A 19,859-nucleotide genomic window follows, 5' to 3' on the forward strand; every position below is an offset into this window, starting at 1 on the left:
AAAAACCACAAGCCTGTTTTCATGACTAATTTTTAAAATGAGCCTAGCACAGAACTTGGCACATGATAAGGGTGGCATGACTACCTTTTAATTGTAACTGCCATGAGTAGATTAGAAAGTCACCCAAGATGCTACACGTTTGTTTTACCCGATGTTTTGCAAAATATCTTACAAAAGAGATAATATCATGATGTAAGAATCAAACAGTCTGAAAGTCCGAACTGCTTTTATAACATTTCCGACACCAAACGCCACGAGCTCCTTTTGTTGTGGTTTCTCCCGAAGCTAACGAGTCTCCCGCTCTCTGGGTACAGACTGGCTGTCCGACCTTTCAACTCAATTATGACACCAACCACCTGTTAGCAGAGACCTCACAGATCAGGACTCAGTCCTACAAGACTGCCCCCCACTTCAGGGACTGATTGCAAGTCCCACCTGTACTTCTGAGCAGCTGGTGTAAGTCAGGGGCACCCATGACCTCCTCCTCGGCTTTGATAATTTGCTAGAATGGCTCACAGCATTCAGGCAACACTGCGCTTACTATTACAGATTTAGGACAAAGAAAACACTTAGGGACAGCCAATGGAAGGGATGCACAGGGCAGAGTGTGGAGGGAGTATGGACCAGCGGTGCCCACCTGCTGCGCCGCCCACCTAGCACCTCAGTGTGCTCACCGACCGCAGTTGGCTGAGCCCCAGAGTTGAGGGGTTTTATGGAGGCTTCGTTACATTAGGCATGATTGATCGCAAATCATTGGCCCCTGGCGATCGATTTCATGTCTTCCCTTGAGATGGGATTGAAGACTCCAGTCCCCTAATTATGTCAGGGTATTTCTGTCCCCCAGCTGATCCTGAAGCATTTAGGATCATCCGCACCCCAAGCCACCAGCCATCTCATTAACATTCAAAAGGGGCACTTTCATTACTTCAGATAAGTCTTGGTGGTGCTTGTGTCAGGAACCAGGGTCCTAAGACCAAGTATTACAGCAAAAGGTGCTCCTGAAAATAACAAGTGTTTTTGGAGCTATTATATCCTGGATGCTTGTGGTACCCTTAAATTCATATGTTGAAATCCTAACCGCTATGTGATGGTATTAGTAGGTGGGGTCTTGGGGACACCTTCCTTATATGGGATCAGTGACCTTAGCAGAAAAGAGGTCTGCAGACAAGGAAGTGGGCCCTCGAAAGATACCAGATCTGCATGCACCCATTTGGGCTTCCTAAATTTCAGAACTGTGAGAAATAAATGTCTGTTACTTAAGCTACCCAGGCTAGGGGATTTGGTTATAGCAGCCTGAACTGACTAAGATGAGAGCTGTATGCTGGGAACCAGGGATGAAGTAAAAAGAATTAAAAAATAAAATATATATTTCCATATGTACATATATAAAATACATGTATATACATATTTCATATAGAGAGAGCTTAATGTGTCACAGTGTCATAAACATACAATTTACCAACATAGATATGAATATTGACTTTGGGTGATGGTCATGATGCTGGTAGTAATGGTGATGATGGTGAGGGTGGTGACGACGGTGATGATGGCCTATTGCACATGTAAAACAGCGATTCCTTTGTGGATAGAGAAGTGACCACGCCATCCGGCATTCACTGGTGCTGATGATGTGCTGGCCACTCAGGGCACAGTGTCCACGTGCATTAGCACATTATTCACTAGGCAAGATGTGCCTTGCCTAGGGTATGATGAGGTCTCTGGAATAATGCTGTTATTGCTTAATAAGTTGCTTCTTCTCTATCCCCTGTGAAGAACTATAAAACCCCAGTTTAAAACATGGAGTCCTAGGGGCTGGGGTTGTGGCTCAATGGTAGAGTACTTGCCTAGCATGGTGAGGCCCTGGGTTCAATCCCCAGCATCATATTTAAAAAAAAAAATCAAAATAAAGGTATTGTGTCCATCTACAGCTTAAAATACTTTGTTTTTTTAAAGGAGCCTATGATGTATCAAGTCCCTGTGACTAGATCTCAGGCCCTGTAAACTTCTCTTCATCCAGAGGCATCCCGGCGCTGTCTGGCACCCACTCATTCTAGGCTAACTGACCCCGTGAGTCAACCAAACTCAGTACTTGTGCCTGTCAACTGGTCGGTATTCTCGTGGGTGAAGCATGTAGCTGGCTAATCTGCTGAGACATGAATGGCAGGGAGTTGGTGTTAATGTGTTTTCACAGGCTAACGCCTGGATGGATGTTGCACGATGCTAATGTCACTACAAATAGTGCTGCTTGTCATCATGTGGTTTTTATAGTTTCCTACTCCATGATGTCATAAAACCAGAGATAAACAAAACTAACTTGACACTCTAAGTCTTTTCTGGAAGTTGATGGTGGCAGCTGTACTTTTTCCTTTGATTTAGTTGTATTTTAGAGTGGTTTTTTTTTTGCAGCATTTCCAGGAAGTTATCAAGTTTTTGGTAATTGTACCTGCTTCTATCACTGAGCCTCCAATAATGATGACAGTGATGTTGAAGATAATGATGATGATGAAGATGATCGTTGATGATGGTGGTGATGATGGTGGTGATGATGGTGATGATGATGGTGGTGGTGATGGTAGTGGTGATGGTGGTGGTGATGATGGTGATGATGATGATGGTGATGTCATGATGGTGGTGGTGGTGATGATGGTGATAGTCATGATGGTGGTGGTGATGGTTGATGATGGTGATGATAATGGTGATGGTCATGATGGTGGTAATGATAGTGGTGGTGATGGTGATGGTGATGATGATGGTCATGGTCATGGTGATGGTCATGATGCTGATGGTGATGGTAGTGATGATGATGATGGTGGTAATAGTGATGATGATGGTGGTAATAGTGATGATGATGATGGTGGTGATGGTGATGATGGCCTATTGCATTATCTAAAAGAGATGTAATAACACTTGGACTAACCATAGTGCATCTGCCCTTGAACTTGAAGTCCACTCAGGGATGCAGGGCAAATACACCAATATCATCAGCACACTCACAGAGATGGATGCCTCAGCTGGAGGACTTCTACCTGCAAAGTGCTGTGATGTTTCAGGTGCTTGAAAGTGCACACCTCCTCCCAGGTCTCACCTGTGTAGTTCACATGGCTTGGCTGACATAGACTTGACTTTTTTCAAGTGAAAAAGATAACCATACTCTTGGCTCCTGGGGAATGGATCACAGGTTAGGCACATTTTCATGATTAAGCAGGTTCAGGAAAAAGTTTTTTTAGTAAGGGTTAGAGTAAGTGAATAGAGCATTCAGGAATGTTCTGGAGCTTGCAAATGGGAGGAAAGGAAAATTAACACCAGGGATGCATATTGTACTCTGAAAAATATCCAGCACCCCTCTGTTATTTCTTCTTGAGAGAGGTTGCGCTAAGGATGCCACCTGGATTCTGCCACTCAATTCTCACAACAGTCTATTGGGATGGGTACTATCCTTAGCCCCGTTTATCTGTGGAAAAATTAAGGAACAGAGGTGCTGAGTCATTGACTCAAGGTCATACTGCTGGTGAATGCTAGAATCAGGGCTCATGTCTATGACCACTGCATGACCCTGACTCTCCAACATGAAAATGTGGAATATTTGAGAGAAAGGAGCTCAGAGGAGGTGTGACAAACACAGAGAGGTGAAGGCTACCTAATGAAGCCCATAGTTAAGGGTCTCAATGAGAATCAGAAAAAACATCAGCTGAAGAGAGGACATGGGGCTAGAGGAATCACATAGCAGCAATGAGCTCCTTAGAACAAGGGCAGGGACATGCCTGCACATGCCTGAGAGAGGGGGGTTGGTCAAGGAGAAGAGCACAGATGGGTGCGGCATAATGGAAGGAAATGGGCAGGAAAGCCATAGTTCATTTGGGAAGAAAGAGTCATGATTGTGTCTAATAGTGAGGGAACATTATGTTAAAATGCCCACAGTGAGAGATTGCTGCTTGTATTTGTCTGTTTTCTGTTACTGTAAGGAAATGCCCAAGGTTGAGTACTTCATAAGGAAAAGTAGTTTATTTAACTTCTAGTTCTAGAGGTTCAAGGGCATGGCACTGGCACTGGCTCAGCTCTGGTGAGGACTTCCTGGTTGATGCACCACAGTGTTAGGTGCATGTGGGAGAAGGAGAGAGACAGGAAGCCAGAGAGAGACTGAGAAAGACCAGTCTCTGATGCTCTCTGACAACATCCCTTTCACAAGAGCTAACCAGAGTCCTGTGACAACAAATAAGCTTCTTCTGAGTGTTGAACCCCCAGTGACCTAGCCATCTACCATTGGTTCCACCACCTCTCAACATTGCCACATAGGACACCAAGCCTCCAACACACGGACCCTTATAGAACAATCCAGTCCAAACCATAGCACAGATCATGAAGCTCTGGGCCCTGGACATAATTCTGAGATGCCCCTTGGACAGTGTGGGACCTTACAAATCATCTCCCCACTGATCATTATTTTTTAAAAATATTTTTTAGTTATCAGTGGACTTTTATTTATTTATATGTGGTGGTGAGAATTGAACCCAGTGCTTCACACATTCTAGGCTAGCACTCCGCCACTGAGCCACAATCCCAGCCCCTCCCCACTGATTATCTACCTGTATAGGTAGAGAACCACCAGTCTCTAAGATCCTTTCCTGTGATAACAACTTTCTATTCCTGATGTAAAGGTATATTATTTTATATTTTCCCCACAAACTTGGTGTAGTTTTCTTCTAATTCCTATGAGCTTCATGAAAATCAAACTACATACAATGTTTTATAAAAACTTTGTTTTTATATTCCCGACATTTCAACTTTAACATGTGCATTAGATTTTTTAAGCATGATACTAGGTGACATGGATAGGAAGGTGTATTCTTCCTGCCCATCCGCAGGGGCCCAGCTTAGCACTGGTGGTCATTTGAATGTGTCCAGGGGCTGCAGAGGGTGACTCAGTGGAAGCAGCCCTGGAGCCTCAAGTTACATTGCTGCTTGGCCTTTGACTGTAGAGTAGGAGTCGAGCTCTTCCACCTCTAACGCCTGGGATGGGCTTGGTTGAGAGGTCCACAGGAAGCTCGGAGACCGCGGAGGCCGAGCTGCTTCACAGCACCAAGGCCTGGCTGGGAAGATGTGAAGGCCCAAACAGCTGAGAGCCACGCAGTCCCCTTTGGCCATTCACATCCAGGAAGAGGGAAAGTCTTACCCATTATAGCCCACAAACAAATGGATGGGAGTACGCAGGAAGAAGGGTGTAGTTTGGGACCCGTATTACATGGAAGTGAGAATATTTTTGAACCTCTTTTAGTATTGGAGGAAGCATGATTCTCTGTGGAGGAGGGGGTTCAAGAAGCTTTTCTCCTGATGACAACAGTAGGCTCTGCAGATGCAGCATTCACAGCCATCTGTCTGAGGAACCGGGCCCCAGGGCACCAGTGTTCCTGGTCTCTGCCTCTAGGTAGTAGTGGTGATGACTGGATGGTGGATTGGGGCTGGTTTCCCTTGGAAAACACTCTGGTGTGGATGGAGATGCTCATTTGTGGGCTGGATGGATATTGAGACTGCTTATGAGGGGGTTCTCAGGGTCACTGTGGTCTTCTTGACCTTTATCAAAAGGACCAGGAAGGATCTAAACTTTCAGGTTAAATGCCAGATAGCTTGGGTCTTTGGAAGGTTAATCAACCCAGAAGCAATCCCCCCACATTAGAGCCGCTGCCTCTGCAGCAAACAGAAACCAGCATCTGCTTGTCTGTTCCAGACACTGAGCAAACATAAGAATACCCTTCCAGGGACCCTCGCCTGCTCCCTAGTCATGATCAAGTGTTAGGATGGTTATGCGTCATGTGTTGTGTATCCAGGCTGGACAACAAGCGCAAGAATGGTGGCATCCACGGCAGCGAGTCTCTCCTGCAAATCCCCAGGTGCTCCTGTCCTTTGGAAACTCTGCATTTTGGTTACTGGCTGTGGCAAAGAGATGTACATGGAACCATGGGAAGAGATCAAGAGAAATATGCACTCATCAAGGCCTGTGAGGAGTGGCACACAGAGCAGCCTCCCGTCTTAGAATACAGAAGAATCCAGGGAAGGAAGTAGCAAACCGAACAAGTCTACCTGTGTTCAGTGCATTGCTGCTAATAATTAGCAAAAACAAAACAAGAAGACAACTTTGAATAAAAGGAAGGTGTATGGTTAAATGATCCACAGCAAACCTTTTTGAAATAGGAATGAATGGATTTATATCCTAAGTCTGTGGCTGCTGTTTGTGGCCTACCGAGGTGTTGAGGAATGTTCTTTGCAGTATGAGCCAAACATGGACCTGTCATTATATAACTATAGCCAAGCATCATATGTTTAGTAAGGGGGGTAAGTGTGGAGCAAATGTGAAGAGGTCAGGGAGGTTAGTTAAGCAAAAACCAATTAAACAAAAAAAGAAATTTAACAAGCAAAGGGTTGGCAGGTTTATAAATAGATCAATCTGTTCCTCTAAGGTGGTCCCTCATATTTGGTATCAGGGATTACAGTGGAGAAGGTGCAAGCCCTCTAGCTAGGCCACGGGGGGTCACTGTCACCTCCTACACAGAAGTCCTGGGTGAAGCTGCCCCTGTCCCTTAATGCCTTCCCCAGGGACAGTTGGCTGTCCGATATTGTCCCAGAAGGCCTTTACCATGGACACCAACTGCTGTTGCCCTCCAAGGATAAATAGACCCAAGGGTTGGAGGATCACCCTCTCCAGAGGCCTCCTGTGCTCTATGTGGCTCAGTTTGGTTGACCTCAGATTCAAAGGGAAAAGGATCATCTCTTGACTGGATGTAGGGTTACTATGCAAGAATTCTGAAGCTTGTCACAACATGAAAACGCTTAGGTGATAAAGATCAATAAAGTAGATTATAAAAATTGCACGTGGACCATATGCTCAGTGATCATCAGTGTAGGAAAATCTATGCACATGCTCAGTAGGAGTGGAAAGCAATTCTAGGTGCTGGGTTGGGGAATGTTCCCATTCCTGTCTCCCCCAAATTTTATCTCATGAAATTATATCATTTTTCTTAAGTACTAAGAGAAGGCAAGCATCCCATCTGCAGTAAACTTTTGGTTAGCTCGTGTTTCACAATCTGTATTTTATATGAGTGTACCTCCAGGGAGCCTTCTCCGGCATCTTTAAAAATCAATCTCGCCCGGCTCAGTGGCACATGTCTATAATCGCAGTGGCTTGGAAGGCTGAAGCACGAGGATCCAAGTTCAAAGCAAGCCTCAGCAACCTAGCAAGGCCCTGAGCAACTCAATGAGACCCTGTCTCTAAATGAAATACAAAAAAAAAAAAAGGGCTGGGGATGTGGCTCCGTGGTTGAGTGCCCCTGAGTTTAATTCCTGGTACCAAAAAAAAAAAAGTCTTCCCTTATGAAATTTTGCTGTCACAGATGAACTGTTCACGTCAATACATACACTACCTGCAGATCTGTGCTGTGACATGGGGAGTGTAGAGAAGCACCGCTTATCACCCTAAGTCTAAAGGGTTCAGGATCCAGACAGTCTCCCGAGACAGGCACACGAGACAGAGCTCGGGTGGTGCAGCTAACAGCATCGTTGAGTGGGGAAGCAGCCTACAGGAAGTCCCTGATGGAGGAAAAGGAGCAAGTATGTTGAAACAAGTGTCAACTCCCAGGCTTCGGTTCAGAGTTCAAATCTAGCACCTGCTCAGAAATTTCACTGTGTCCAATACACATTCTGGGTCAGTCAGAAGAAATTTGTTCACTAGTAACTAAAGGAAGTTCATTTTCCATTGTGAATGAAAGACACTGGCAGATAAACAACCCACCAACATGCCTAACCTGTGCCCTTGGCCATACTGGTCCTGTGGATGTCATGAAGGTCCACTGGCTGCAGTCGGTGTCATGCATTTTTTGACATCTAAGAGGAGACGCTCCACCCAACTGTAATCGTTGACCTCCAGTGTCTCGCTGCAGTACATCCTGACTAATTACCCTGCACCTCTGTGGGCTCTTCCAGCCTTTCATTTTTAGCTAGTTTGAAAATGAGGCCCCAAGGGTATGAGGCTCTCCACAAAAGAGGAGAAAATATTAATCTTCTTGACTCTTCAAATATGAACTTCTTTTTCTGAGGGAAGGATTATTGTCTTGGCACTTTCCTCCATGTTCTCTTTTGTACTGGAGGACTGATGAGGTATAGTGGGAGTTCTGAACAGGATTTTGCAAGTCTTGTAAGTGTTGACAGAATTTAATGAATTTATTATATGGAACCAACTCCTGTCAGGAAGAAAGTCTAATTGGATGGCATTAGAAGAGAACAGACACAATTCCGAATAATGAACGCACTGCTGTATCTCTTGAAGCAATAAATACCCTAAGATATTTCTGCAACACGGGTTTTGTTTTCGTTTTCCTCATGCTTCCTAGGGTGTCTAGGGGTTTTTAAGAGGCAGGGTCTCTTTCGGCTTCTAAAACAAAAATCAAACATTTCCCCACCTTTCAATATAATGGCACCCATTTTAATTCCCTCAGTCTCACCTGGGAAAACATGTATTTGAAATTGCCCCATAATTTTTAGTGCTTAAAGGAAACGGATCATAGAATTTCCGATTTGGATTCTATTTCTGGTATTGATTCCTTTTCAAAACTGAGTTTGCCTATTTTATCCAAATTGTGAGATAGGGAGAAAAGGAAGTTGGTCTCATCCAAACCAGTGGGAATATTGAAAATGGCTGGGAGAGGAAACCACCATGAGCAGGATTCTCTCTCCATGGAGGCTGGCCAGGGTAAGTCTGCAAATCCCTCGACGCAATAGACTTGGTCGTCTTCTGTTTTGGCGTTTGAGCACGGGGCCCAACCTTAGGCTGTGCAGAGACTCACGTACGTAATTCACTGCAAGACTCTGGCAATCCCTGTTGTCCCGGCCAAGTGAAGACTATGTGAATTAAATCCAGCAGGGAAAAAAGACAGGGTTTCAAGCAGAGATTACAGCACTGCTTACTTCAGAATTTATGTGTCTTGAATTTATTTTTAAAGTTGTCTGTTTTGTTTTGTGTTTGCATGAATCAAGGTGATGGTTTGCTGCAATTAGTGGTGGCTTAGAGGTCTGTGGACTGAGCATGCATGAGTTGATAGCTTACTCCAAGTTTGGAGGTAAACCAGTGGTGATGGTCAGGCCAGAGGACCAGCCACGTCAGTCCTGGGTTGTGGCAGGGAAAGGCCCCTGAATTTTGGGGGGTGATTGTAGAAGAAGTGTTCAGAGGTGAAGATGGTGATCGATATTTTAAATTTGACTAGATGCTCCCCAGTTTCCCCAGGCCCAGTTCTCTTCCAAGGCTCCCTTCACACAGTAACCTCAGATGAATGACCTGGTCTCTTTTTGTACTTTTTCAAATTAATCAAGACTTTCTGATTTCCTCTCAACCACTCTTTACACCATGCTAGGAACCAAGTATTGGACATTTTTTTCAACTTCTTAATTTTTGGCTCTTAAAATATAATTTTGCCTATGGGGGAGTTAAACACGGGCCTTAGCTAAGTGCAACCTGAACAACTTGACAACACACAAGAGAAAATGTCACCGGACAGAAATTTAAAACATAGACACATTGAACACTGTATGCAGCCAAACACATAGATGCAAGTTTTCCCAGGGGCACTACTTGTGAAACTAGATCAGTGGTGGAATATGTCTATAAATACATTGGGGTATAATCCATATAGTGGAATAGTATAGAAAAAAAATGAAGTCCTGTTGTGAGCGATTCATTATTGATGAAGCATAAAAACAACGTGGAGCAAAAGGAGCTCCACACAGAGGGGCACATTTTAGATGATTCCATTTGTATGAAGTTCAAAGAGTATTTTGACCATGTTTATGAGTATTGCCACCATGTTTATGGTCCTGCGGTTCCCAGCTGTGCAGCCCTTGACAGGCTTCAGAGACAAACAAGGCATCTCAGAAGTGTTGAGGGGTTTCTGCAAGGGGATGCCCTTCCAGCTCTGCATGGACCCAGGAGTCCTCCACCTTGGCTGCCTGCTGGAATCTCCTCGGGGGTTTCCACCAGCACAGCTGGATGTCTGGGTCCCACTCCAGAGAGTCTGGCCTCATTGGTCTGGGTGTGGCCTGGGCACTGGGGAGGGTTAGAGCTGCCCGGTGGTGCTCATGTACAGCCAGGGTGGAGAACTGGGGATTCCTCTGCTCGTCATCCTCTTCCTGCTCGCAGTGCTATGAGAAGCCTGGTCACTGGACCCCACTGACCACCCTTAAAAAATGTTGTGCATAGCTCCCCCAGCTCTGGTGCAGTGACATGCCCATGGAAACCTAAAACCAGCACCACAGAAATCCGCAGGCCCTTCAGATCCAGGCTTCCCCCCACACACCAGGCTTCACTCCCCAGAGAACTACTGTTAAACATTCATGAGCACCTCACTGGCTGCTCCTTATTCTGACCTGCTGTTGGGTTTCCTAAGTGAGTAGAGATGATTCATTTCTTGTTGGTAAAGGTGTGGCTGTCCACTTAAAGCCCTGCGGAATCAAAGTTGCATCTCTGAAGTTGATCATTACTGACCTATTTAACCTGGTTAGTAAACAGGGACAATTAACAAATTGTTTATTCAAGATACAATTAGAAACATGAGAAAAGGCTTCCCTGAGCACAATTGTTACAGTTGGGTCTAGAATGTCCCCCCAAATCTCAGAGGCCAGGCTTTGGGGAAGTGATTCCATCACGAGGATTCTGACTTCACCAGTGGATTAATCCATTAATGGCTGAATGGGCCAATGGGAGGGGGGGACCTGACTGGAGGAGGTCAGTCACTGGGGCTGGGCCCTGGAGGGGTCGATCTTGTCTGTGGGCCCTTCCTCCCTCTCTCTGCTCCCCAGCTGCCATGAGTGACACCCTTGTGCCATGTGCTGTGACGTTTCGGAGCCAGTCAACCGTGGGCTGAACGTCTGAAACTGAGCAAAATAAGTCTGTGCTCTATGTTGTCTGGCATTTTGGTCACAGAACTGACCCACACCATAATGAATTCGAAACAAACACTTTGGATATAAACTTTCTCTCAATCTTTTCTCATTTTTTCCTTTCGTTTTTTTAATTAAATAATGTAGCAAATACTTTTTCTCTTTTTAGAAAAATTTTATTTGTTTTTTTCAGATACACATGATAGGAGAGTGTATGTTGACATATTTATACAACATGGAATACATCTTATTCTAATTAGGATCCCATTCCTGGGTTTGTACGTGATGTGGAGTTTCACTGGTCGTGTATTCACATATGAACATAGAAAAGTGATGTCAGATTCATTCCACTACCTTTCCTATCCCCTCCTTCCTCCCGTCCCTTCATTCCTCTTTGTCTAATTTACTTGACTTCCATTCTTCCTCTACCTCCCTTTATCGTGTATTAGCTTCCACATATCAGAAAGAATGTTTGACTTTTGGTTTTGGGGGATTGACTTATTTCACTTAGCATGATAGTGTTCAGATCCATCCATTTACCAAGAAATACCATAATTCATAATTTCATCCTTCTTTAATGCTGAGTAATATTCCATTGGGTATATATACCACATTTTCTTTATGCATTCATCTGTTGAAGGGTATCTAGGTTGGTTCCACAGTTTAGCTATTGTGATTTGAGCTGCTGTAAACAATGATGTAGCTGTGTCACTGTAGTATTGCTGATTTTAACTCCTTTGGGTATAAAGGAGTCAGATTGACTGGGTAAATTGGTGGTTCCATTTCTAGTTTTTTGAGGATCCTTTCAGTTCTTCTGCCTTTGTCTAAAAGGTGTCAAAGAAATGAAAGGAAAAGCACTTATAGAACCTGCTTTCCATTTTCCTTCTGTGGGGGATGAAGGAGTTGAGAGCTGGGAGATCAAGTGCCTCCTTAGAGGCTGCTGTTCAAGAGCTCATTGGTGTGACTTAAGGTCTGCGGAGTTCCCCTGTCCTATGCTCAAAGGGGAACTCAGGGGATGACATTTTGCTGAATTAGGCAACTTCATGCACACAAGGGCCCGGGCTGTTCTAGGCCCATGGATGGGGCCTTCCTGCACCCACCTCTTCTGTCCACAGTCGGACAGAGCAGGGCAGGTGATCCGCCACCGTCCTCTCTGGAGGAAAGGGCGCATTTGCTTCTTCACTCTTGTTAGTCCTTTAGGGAGTCCTGTTCTTGAGAAAGCCGGGGAATGCTACAGAAAAGGCCCGTGAGAAGCCCGTGGTGGCCAGGAGATCCCCAGATCCCTGCAGTTCAGCTGCAGAAACAGGGACCTTTTCCAAATAATCAAAACCCAGGGACTTGGCGACAGTAGGAAGTGTCATATGGTGGTAGATTGCTGTCTTGTCCTCCGTCAGCGGGAGCATCTCCTTCTAATTCACACCCCAAGTCTGTGATTGTCTTCTCATGGCTTCCACATGGAGTTTTAAAAGATGTCCGTGAGCCAAAGACTGAAGTGTTCGTAGTAGGTTGATTGGTCTGCTGAGTTGCCCAGGCCCGAGGGAATTCCCAGGACGTAGAAAATTCAAGCCTATAACTGGGGAAGTCCTAGGCAAACTGGATGGGTTGGCCACTCCAGAATCGAATTTCAAGTTGGAGTGTCATTTTAGCAGGAAGCAAGAGCCCTCAATGATATCACTCGGTCACCAAACCTCTGCTCTGTGTGTCATTGCTGGGTCCTTCACCTGGGTTGTCTTGCAGCGAAACCGTTATGAAGGCTTGAAATTCTACGTATTGCATGGTTTTCTTAACCAAGCTGGTTTAGTTTCAGGCATTAGGACTCAAAATGACATCAACGTGGCACATTTTATATATATATATGTCATTGCCTTGAGGGAAATGCCTGGGAACCTGTCAGCTGAAATAAGCAAACAGATAAGAGCGGCAGCAAAGCAGCACCTTGGTTCAGAAGCCTGGAAGGGTGGCCCAAAGCTTCTATGTTTTTATGTTTCCCTCCTAGAGACCGTGATTGATAGTAATGGCTCCCTGTGATGTATGCGGTGTTCATTAATGTGAAGGAGACCGGATAAGTTACACACGATAAATACTTCATTTATGAATGATTAAAATATTTTACAGCCATCTATCACAGTGAGCATCGGTACCCAAGGGTAGTTAAAAATCAATTCAGAGGGAGAGGGAAGGGGCGATGCTGACAGCAGAAGGAGCTCCCTCCCGCCTCTGGGTCTGGCCTGGGCGCTGCATTCGGCATGGTTTCCTGGTGTGTGCATGTGTTGTCTGGTTCTTGGCTTCGGCATCGTGGTTAAGTTGGGATTCAAGGGCAGGCTGGGCCATAGCAAACCTTGACAGGCTTTAATAAAGAGATACGCAACGTCTCGGATGTATTGAGGGAACCCTGATGCTTGTGGTTTTGTATATGGTCATGGTAAATAACTAGCCCGCTGATTGTTGTGGTCTGGCCTTTGCTGCCAGCCCTGGACCACTGGAGACCCATTTAACCTAGATCACGGGCACCTGCAGAGAGCCTTGCCGCGCAGCGGTCACAACAAACAGGGCGAGGCGGGGGCTCCGGCCTGCAGCCCATCTCCCAGGGGACCCGCCTGCTCTCCTCCTGCAGAAGACTCGGGGCTGACAGCCGGGCCAGGCTGCAGAGAGCTCCCGTGCTGGGGTTGTCACTGCGCTTCCCTGTTCCCCATGACTGACTCTCGGAGATGCTCTCTGTAAATGAGCCCAACTGGGAGGAGAGGATGGAGAGTCCTGAGCAGTGCTGGTTGTGCTGCCCCCACCCAGGGGACAGCTGCCTTCACATCCTGACAGGAGGCAATCAACCGAGCCAGAGCCCAGGCACCCGGTGTCCGGGTCTCAAATTAGAGCCTCTGCTCCGAGCTTCCGTGTGCATCTGTTTCCTTTCTTTTTTTATCAGCTGGTGAGGGTCTCACCTTTCTAACTGAGTGCAGAGGAGCTTGAGAGGAGCAAGGCGTTTGGGACATGGGCATCTATTGAAAGGGAAGTTGCAACACTGGAGAACATCATCGGTTTGGAGCAAGTGCTGAGGCTCTGGCTCTGGGCCCGTTTTTTGCGGCCTGCAAAGGTTTGGCACTCTCTGTCTTCACACTGCGCATCTTGTCATGAGGGCTCGTCCAACGCTCCCTTCATGGTGCACATCAATGACCAACGCTGGGGTTTTCTGGAAAAGACAATAGGATTGTTCTCCCCTCCCAGAATGAACAGTTCTTAGCTACAGAGAGGCCAGGGTCATATTTTCCTTCAAAACACTGGCCACACTGCGCTGCCCATCCAAAAGCAGAGGCAAGGTGTCTGGATAATAAGAAAGAGTGTGAAGTACCCAAAGAGGACTCTCTTGTCCCCTTCCCCCATTCCCCTGACGTCCCATGGGAGGCATAGCTTTCCCGATGTCACAGCAGACTGATGGTGTCTTCCATGCTGACCAAACAATGCTTTGGGGGGCTTTTGTTCTGCAGGGTTCTGTGTTCAGTTCTGAGTTGCAGAGTTGGAAGTGCAAGGAAAGTTCTGTGGGCCTCCAGGCCTTCTGTGCCCTGGGGCATCTGGCGTTCACCGACACCCATTGCTTACCAAGTCTCAGGGGAACATGGCTGTACTCGGGGAGTCACAGGGAGTCCTGTCTGCACTCCGACGACTCAGATGTAAGGCATTTAAAGCTTCACCGTAGGGTGCAGATGTCGTGTGGTAGAATGCTTGTCTAGCATGCGCCAGGCCCTGGGTTTCATCTCCAGGAACCAATTCGTCACAACCCCCTGACCCCGGTCAAAATAACCAAAACCCCAAATCAAAAAATCCGTCAAACCTCATCATGCCTCTCAGTTTCCCGGGACGGCCCTTTCTAATTTGGTTCTAGGCCTGATCACGACTGTTAAACCACCAAGGTTTCTTTCCTCCTCGTCTGGAGTCTAGAAGTCCAAAGATCAGTTGCCTCCAGATCGGGTTTCTTGAGAAGTCTCTCTCATCTGTTTGTCTGTCTTCTTGCTCTGTCTTCACGTGGTCTCTCCTCTGTCCCTGTGTCCTAACCCCTGCCTCTAATATTGACACGGTTCACGTTGGATTAGGGCCCACTCTAACCTACTCCAATGACCTCATTTGAGTTTATTCATCTCTTTAAAGACCATATCGCCAAATGGTCACAACCTCAGGGAGTAGGGCTTAGGGGATTAGATAAATGGATTTGAGAGCTGAGACACAACCCAGCCCATAAACCAATCTAAGATCAAACATTCTTACGTTAAAGAAAGAGGCGGTCATCTAAGGATCCTTTCCAGTTGAGATATCCCTTAAACTGGGTATGATGGTTAATTTTGTGTGTGTCACCTTGATTGGGCTAAGGGCGCCCAGATAGACTGGTAACTATTATTTCTGAGTGTGTCTGTGAGGGGGTTTCTGGAGGAGCCTGGAATTCCAACCAGTGGGCTGAGTGCACGTACCCCCCCACTGCCACGGGCAGGCAGCATCCACTTGGTGGAGGCCTGAGGGTGGGGCAGGGCGAATTCCCTCTTCTTGACCGGACACATCTCTGTGCTCCTGCCCTTGGACCCACAGTTCTTGGTTCTCTGACCTTTGACTCAGACTGAAGTTTGCCCGTGGCTCTCCCGGTTCTCCTGCTTGGGAATGGCAAATCGTGGGACTGATGTCAACTTAGTCATGTGAATGATCAGCACACACGCTCTTGTTGGCTTTGTTTCTCTGGAGAACTCTGATACAGTGGACACGGTGGAGGAATTATTTTGCAAGTCCTTTTTCTCTGATGCTTTCTTGCAAGGTATTCATGCATCTGTGGAGAGAATCACCCATCATATGTCCTTTCTTGGGTAGGTTCTGAGTGCTGCAGCTCTAGGCCACTTGATGATTCTGTGGAGGCTCTGAACTTTATGGACAGAGGGAACTGGCCATCTGAATGGAATATGCTGAATTTCAAATTGATTCAGGTTCCTTCCACTCTATGTCAATGTCCACTGGCTGCAGTTATCTGGGGAGTAGGAGACAAGAGCAGCTCTCTTTGTAAGAAGTAGGGAGGGAGATGGATTCATTTGAGGGTGGTTTTATATTTTATTTCCTTCTGTGTTTCTATCTGTGGCCAACTCCTCCTTATTTCTGCATCTCTTCCCAAAGCCTCCTTCCACCCACCCACACTTGCAATGGGACCCTGAGGCGACCCTCGTTTATTTCGTATGCTGCACTACACAGCAACTATTAACTACCCATGTCAGCAACAGGCTCGACTCTTGGCCATGAGATCCTCAAAGGCAAGAACTGTATCTGATCTTTAAATCCCCGACACACAGCACAGGCTTGGGTATCCAGGGAGGCTCAGGCTATTAGCTGGATGCTTAATAAATCTGCAGGTGGCACACAATGCAGGTGCCACAGCTAAGCCAGCATCTCCCAGACCTTGCTTTCCTTCTGTCAGTCTGCTTGGGTGGCCAGCAAGTGGAGGAACTGGGCAGTAACTGTAGACAGGCAGGCGCGGCTGAGAAGTAGGTCACTGGGGTCGCGCCTTTGGGGGTTATATTTGGTCTTTGGGGAGCGGAGCTCTGTGTGCTTCCTGGTGCTGTGTCCCGTGCCGCTTTCCTCCAGTGCACCCATAAATCAATATGTGACTAGAAAAGGCTAGAAACATGCGGACCTTAAGCAAGTAACCTATATACGGCTTGTTTCCATTTTCCCCCCTTTTGTTTGTACAAAGCAACTGGAAAAATAAACCTAAAAAGTAAGAGAAACAGAATGGTCAAGTCTGTAGTATTTTTTGAGACAGGGAGATCTGGTGTAGCCCAGGCGTTCTTAACAGGGATGACATCACCTCTGAGAGGGAGCATAGCTTTCAGGAAGCAAAGGAGTCCAGCTCTTACGGTGCTTAGTGGCCCTCCTAAGGACTGCCATCATAATCAGACACTCCTTGTTTCTGTTGCATCCAAACTTCAAGGACACAAGAAGCAGATGGAGTGGGGGTGGGGGGTGGAGGCTCCTTTGTGAGGATGATAATGGAACAGAAGTGCAGACAGGTAGACCAGTGTGGCCTAACATTTTGAGGAACATGGTGGGTCACTTGACATATAGCTATGCTTCTCTTACTGGATTAGAATAACTGGAAGGCCAAGTGAATACTTTTTTGCTGAAGACTCCCTTGGGTCAGGAGTCCCTGGCTGAGCAGATGGTGCACGTCACTCACTCTGGCTCCCATCTGGTCCCGGAGCACGGGGAGCACCGAGGTGTGAGCCAGCAGCGTCCTCTCCAGAAGACTCGGGGAGAGTGGAAGCGGTGGCCTCGCCTGACTTGTCACCAACTCTCCTAGGACACACAGAAGTCCGTGACACAGTGTGCCTGGTTGGCAGGGTCACGTCAAGTCCAGGAGCTCCCTGATAGGCGTCTCCGAGCACGTGCTGTCCTGGGCCAGTGGCTCTGGCGGCTCACCTCCAAGCTGATCCTGGCAGGATCCTGGCTTGAACCCCACAGCAGAGGCTGACAGAGTTTGTAACCACTGAGATGGGAATCCGAGAATGCTAAACAATTTATTTACAAAGAAAGACACAGATAGGCTTTAAGGAGCCTCATAAATCCTCCCCTCTTGACCACAAAGGCAGCAGATGTGCAGTTAGTTCTTCAGGAGAATCAATTAGCCAGGGACAGGGCTCCTTCCCTCTGAGGCCTCTCGGGGTGGATGGCTTTCTTGGGTCTCCCAGTTACCAGCGCTAATGCTGAGCGATACAGAGCCCTGTGAATTTGCTTTGAGGTTGTGTGCGGGCTCCGTGGGGATGGTCAGGAGGGGCAGGAACACCCTGTGTGGACCTGGATGTGCCAGAATAGAGCCTGCGGCCTCTGCAGCCTCCTCCACCCTCTCCGCAGCCTGGGCCTTTGGGCCTGGGTCATGCTACGCTGTTGGATGTCCAGCTGGGCCCTCCCTCCCCATACAATGCGGCCTTCTCCCCACTGGAGGCCAGAAGTGCCCTCCCACCCTCCAGTCAAAAGTCCCCTGCAAGGGGCGGAGCCACCGTCTCCCTTGAGAACCATCGCCTTAGGAGTGACATTTCTTGGTTTTCAAATGCAGTTTTTCAAGGGTTAATTTTTTTCCCCAAACCCAGATAGATGTTTGGATATCATTGCCTTCTCCCTCTCAGCCTTTTCTGAGTGCCCTGCTATACGATTACATATTGGCTAATTCTTCCATCTTTAACCTGAAGCTTTGAAAGGAAGCAGCTTTTATCTTCTCTGTTACATTGAGGGGGGTGGAAAGGGTTTGAATATCTATTGCTTTGCATGCAAATTTTAATCCTTTAATCACCTTCCCACAGTTTGGGGGGAGGGACCCTGAGAGTCTCTTGGCCCCCAGTCTTGACCTTAGGCCTGCAAGCAGACTGAGGAAACCTGGAAAGGTCATTTCCTTCCCCCAGCCATAATACCCAGGTTTTAGTTGAAGATAACTTCAGGGGCCTCGGGTCTTTTGCTCACAGGAAGTAGGAGCCTGCCCCCATGTGCACCTCTGTTTACCCTGCCGGCTCCAAAGCAGGAATGACCTTTTCCACCTATTTAAAAAATTGCGCATTGTCCTCCACAGGACTGAATTGCTTCTTTGTCTTGAAAAACACAAGTCTGGGGATGCCTTCTTTGGTGCTAATTTTCAGCTTTGGTAACATAAAATAAAGCACAATATTTTGGCAAAATCAACAATACAACAAGGTAAAAATATTTGTATAATTTAGGTGCAGTCGTTACAAGGAACCCGGACATTTGCTCTTCCTCTGTGAGCTCTGAATTGCCTAATGACAAAGGCGCACGCAGTCCTGACCTGCGTGCTGGGCTGTCTGTGATTTGTGCGGGGCCCGTTTCCACAGGAACTTCTTATCTGGGGAGAAGGCTTTGCTCACCCGTGAGCATCATGCCGTAAATTATGTGGCTCCAGTTTTTTCTCGTAGTCTAGTCATGGCTCTGGGAAAACCAGAGTCCCCCTGCGTCTTGCCTTCCCAGGATGTGTACAAGCACAGTGGGGGATAGGAAGACTTTCCATTCTGCATTTCCACAGATGCCTTGCAATGTTGGACCTCTGAACAGAATATTTCTGTATGTTCTAGAACATAAAATTAAATCAGGTAGATACAGGCTGAGATGTAAAATTGCATCGACAAGAAACCCGGCTCAGAGGAAAATGAGCAGAAAGTGCTCTTCTGCCTTAAATGTGAGAATCACTTACCCACCTCTCGTGCTTTTCTGATCAAGAAACTGATACTGAAAGAAGAGAAGGGACTTGTTCCACGTGGAGGTCAAAGTGCAAAGGCACTCTGCTGCAGAATCCCTTCGTCCCTGATAAAGGTCAGTCTTTTCCTGTTAAGGCCTTCAACTGATTGGATGAAGCCCACCCACAGTAGGAACAATAGTCTGCTTTACGCAAAACCCATTGGTTAGAAGGTGAATTTCGTCCCACAGCACTCTCACGGAAACATCCAGAATAATGCTTGACCAAATATCCGTGTCCCGTGGCCCAGTCAAGCTGACATAAAAAAATTAACCAACACACCTGGTTTTCTTCCACTCCTACCAAATGTTCCATCTGAGTCTCTTTAACCTACTCCTCCACCACTGAGATGGCTGAGGTGTTCCCTGCAGGGCCGCTGAATGGAGCAAATAAAAATACAGGACTTCCAGGGACATTGTCACTTTGAATAAACAATTTTTTTTTTTTTTTTTTAGCATAAGTATGTGCCAAATACTGCATGGGAAATACTTACACCACAAAATTATTCACGGTTGATTTGCTCTTCGAGTTTAGTGGATGCCCCTGGGTTTTGTCTGGCCTGCGCTTCCAGGGGTTCTGGGCAAGCCATTTTCTCTCACACCTGCTTCTTGAGCAAGGTCCTGATTTATTTCATTGCTGCAACAGGAATATGGATGGTCTTCACGCCACTTAGCCTTTCCCATCGGGG

General features: G+C 46.7%; 1 pseudogene; it reads left to right on the forward strand.

Moving 5' to 3' along the window:
* The first annotated feature begins 2,680 nt into the window (after positions 1–2,680).
* The window catches only part of LOC114087745 (26S proteasome non-ATPase regulatory subunit 10-like), a 134,974-nt pseudogene continuing 117,795 nt past the window's right edge, over positions 2,681–19,859 (forward strand).

This window comes from Marmota flaviventris, chromosome 8, assembly GCF_047511675.1.
Source record: "Marmota flaviventris isolate mMarFla1 chromosome 8, mMarFla1.hap1, whole genome shotgun sequence".
In the NCBI taxonomy this organism is placed as follows: domain Eukaryota; kingdom Metazoa; phylum Chordata; class Mammalia; order Rodentia; family Sciuridae; genus Marmota; species Marmota flaviventris.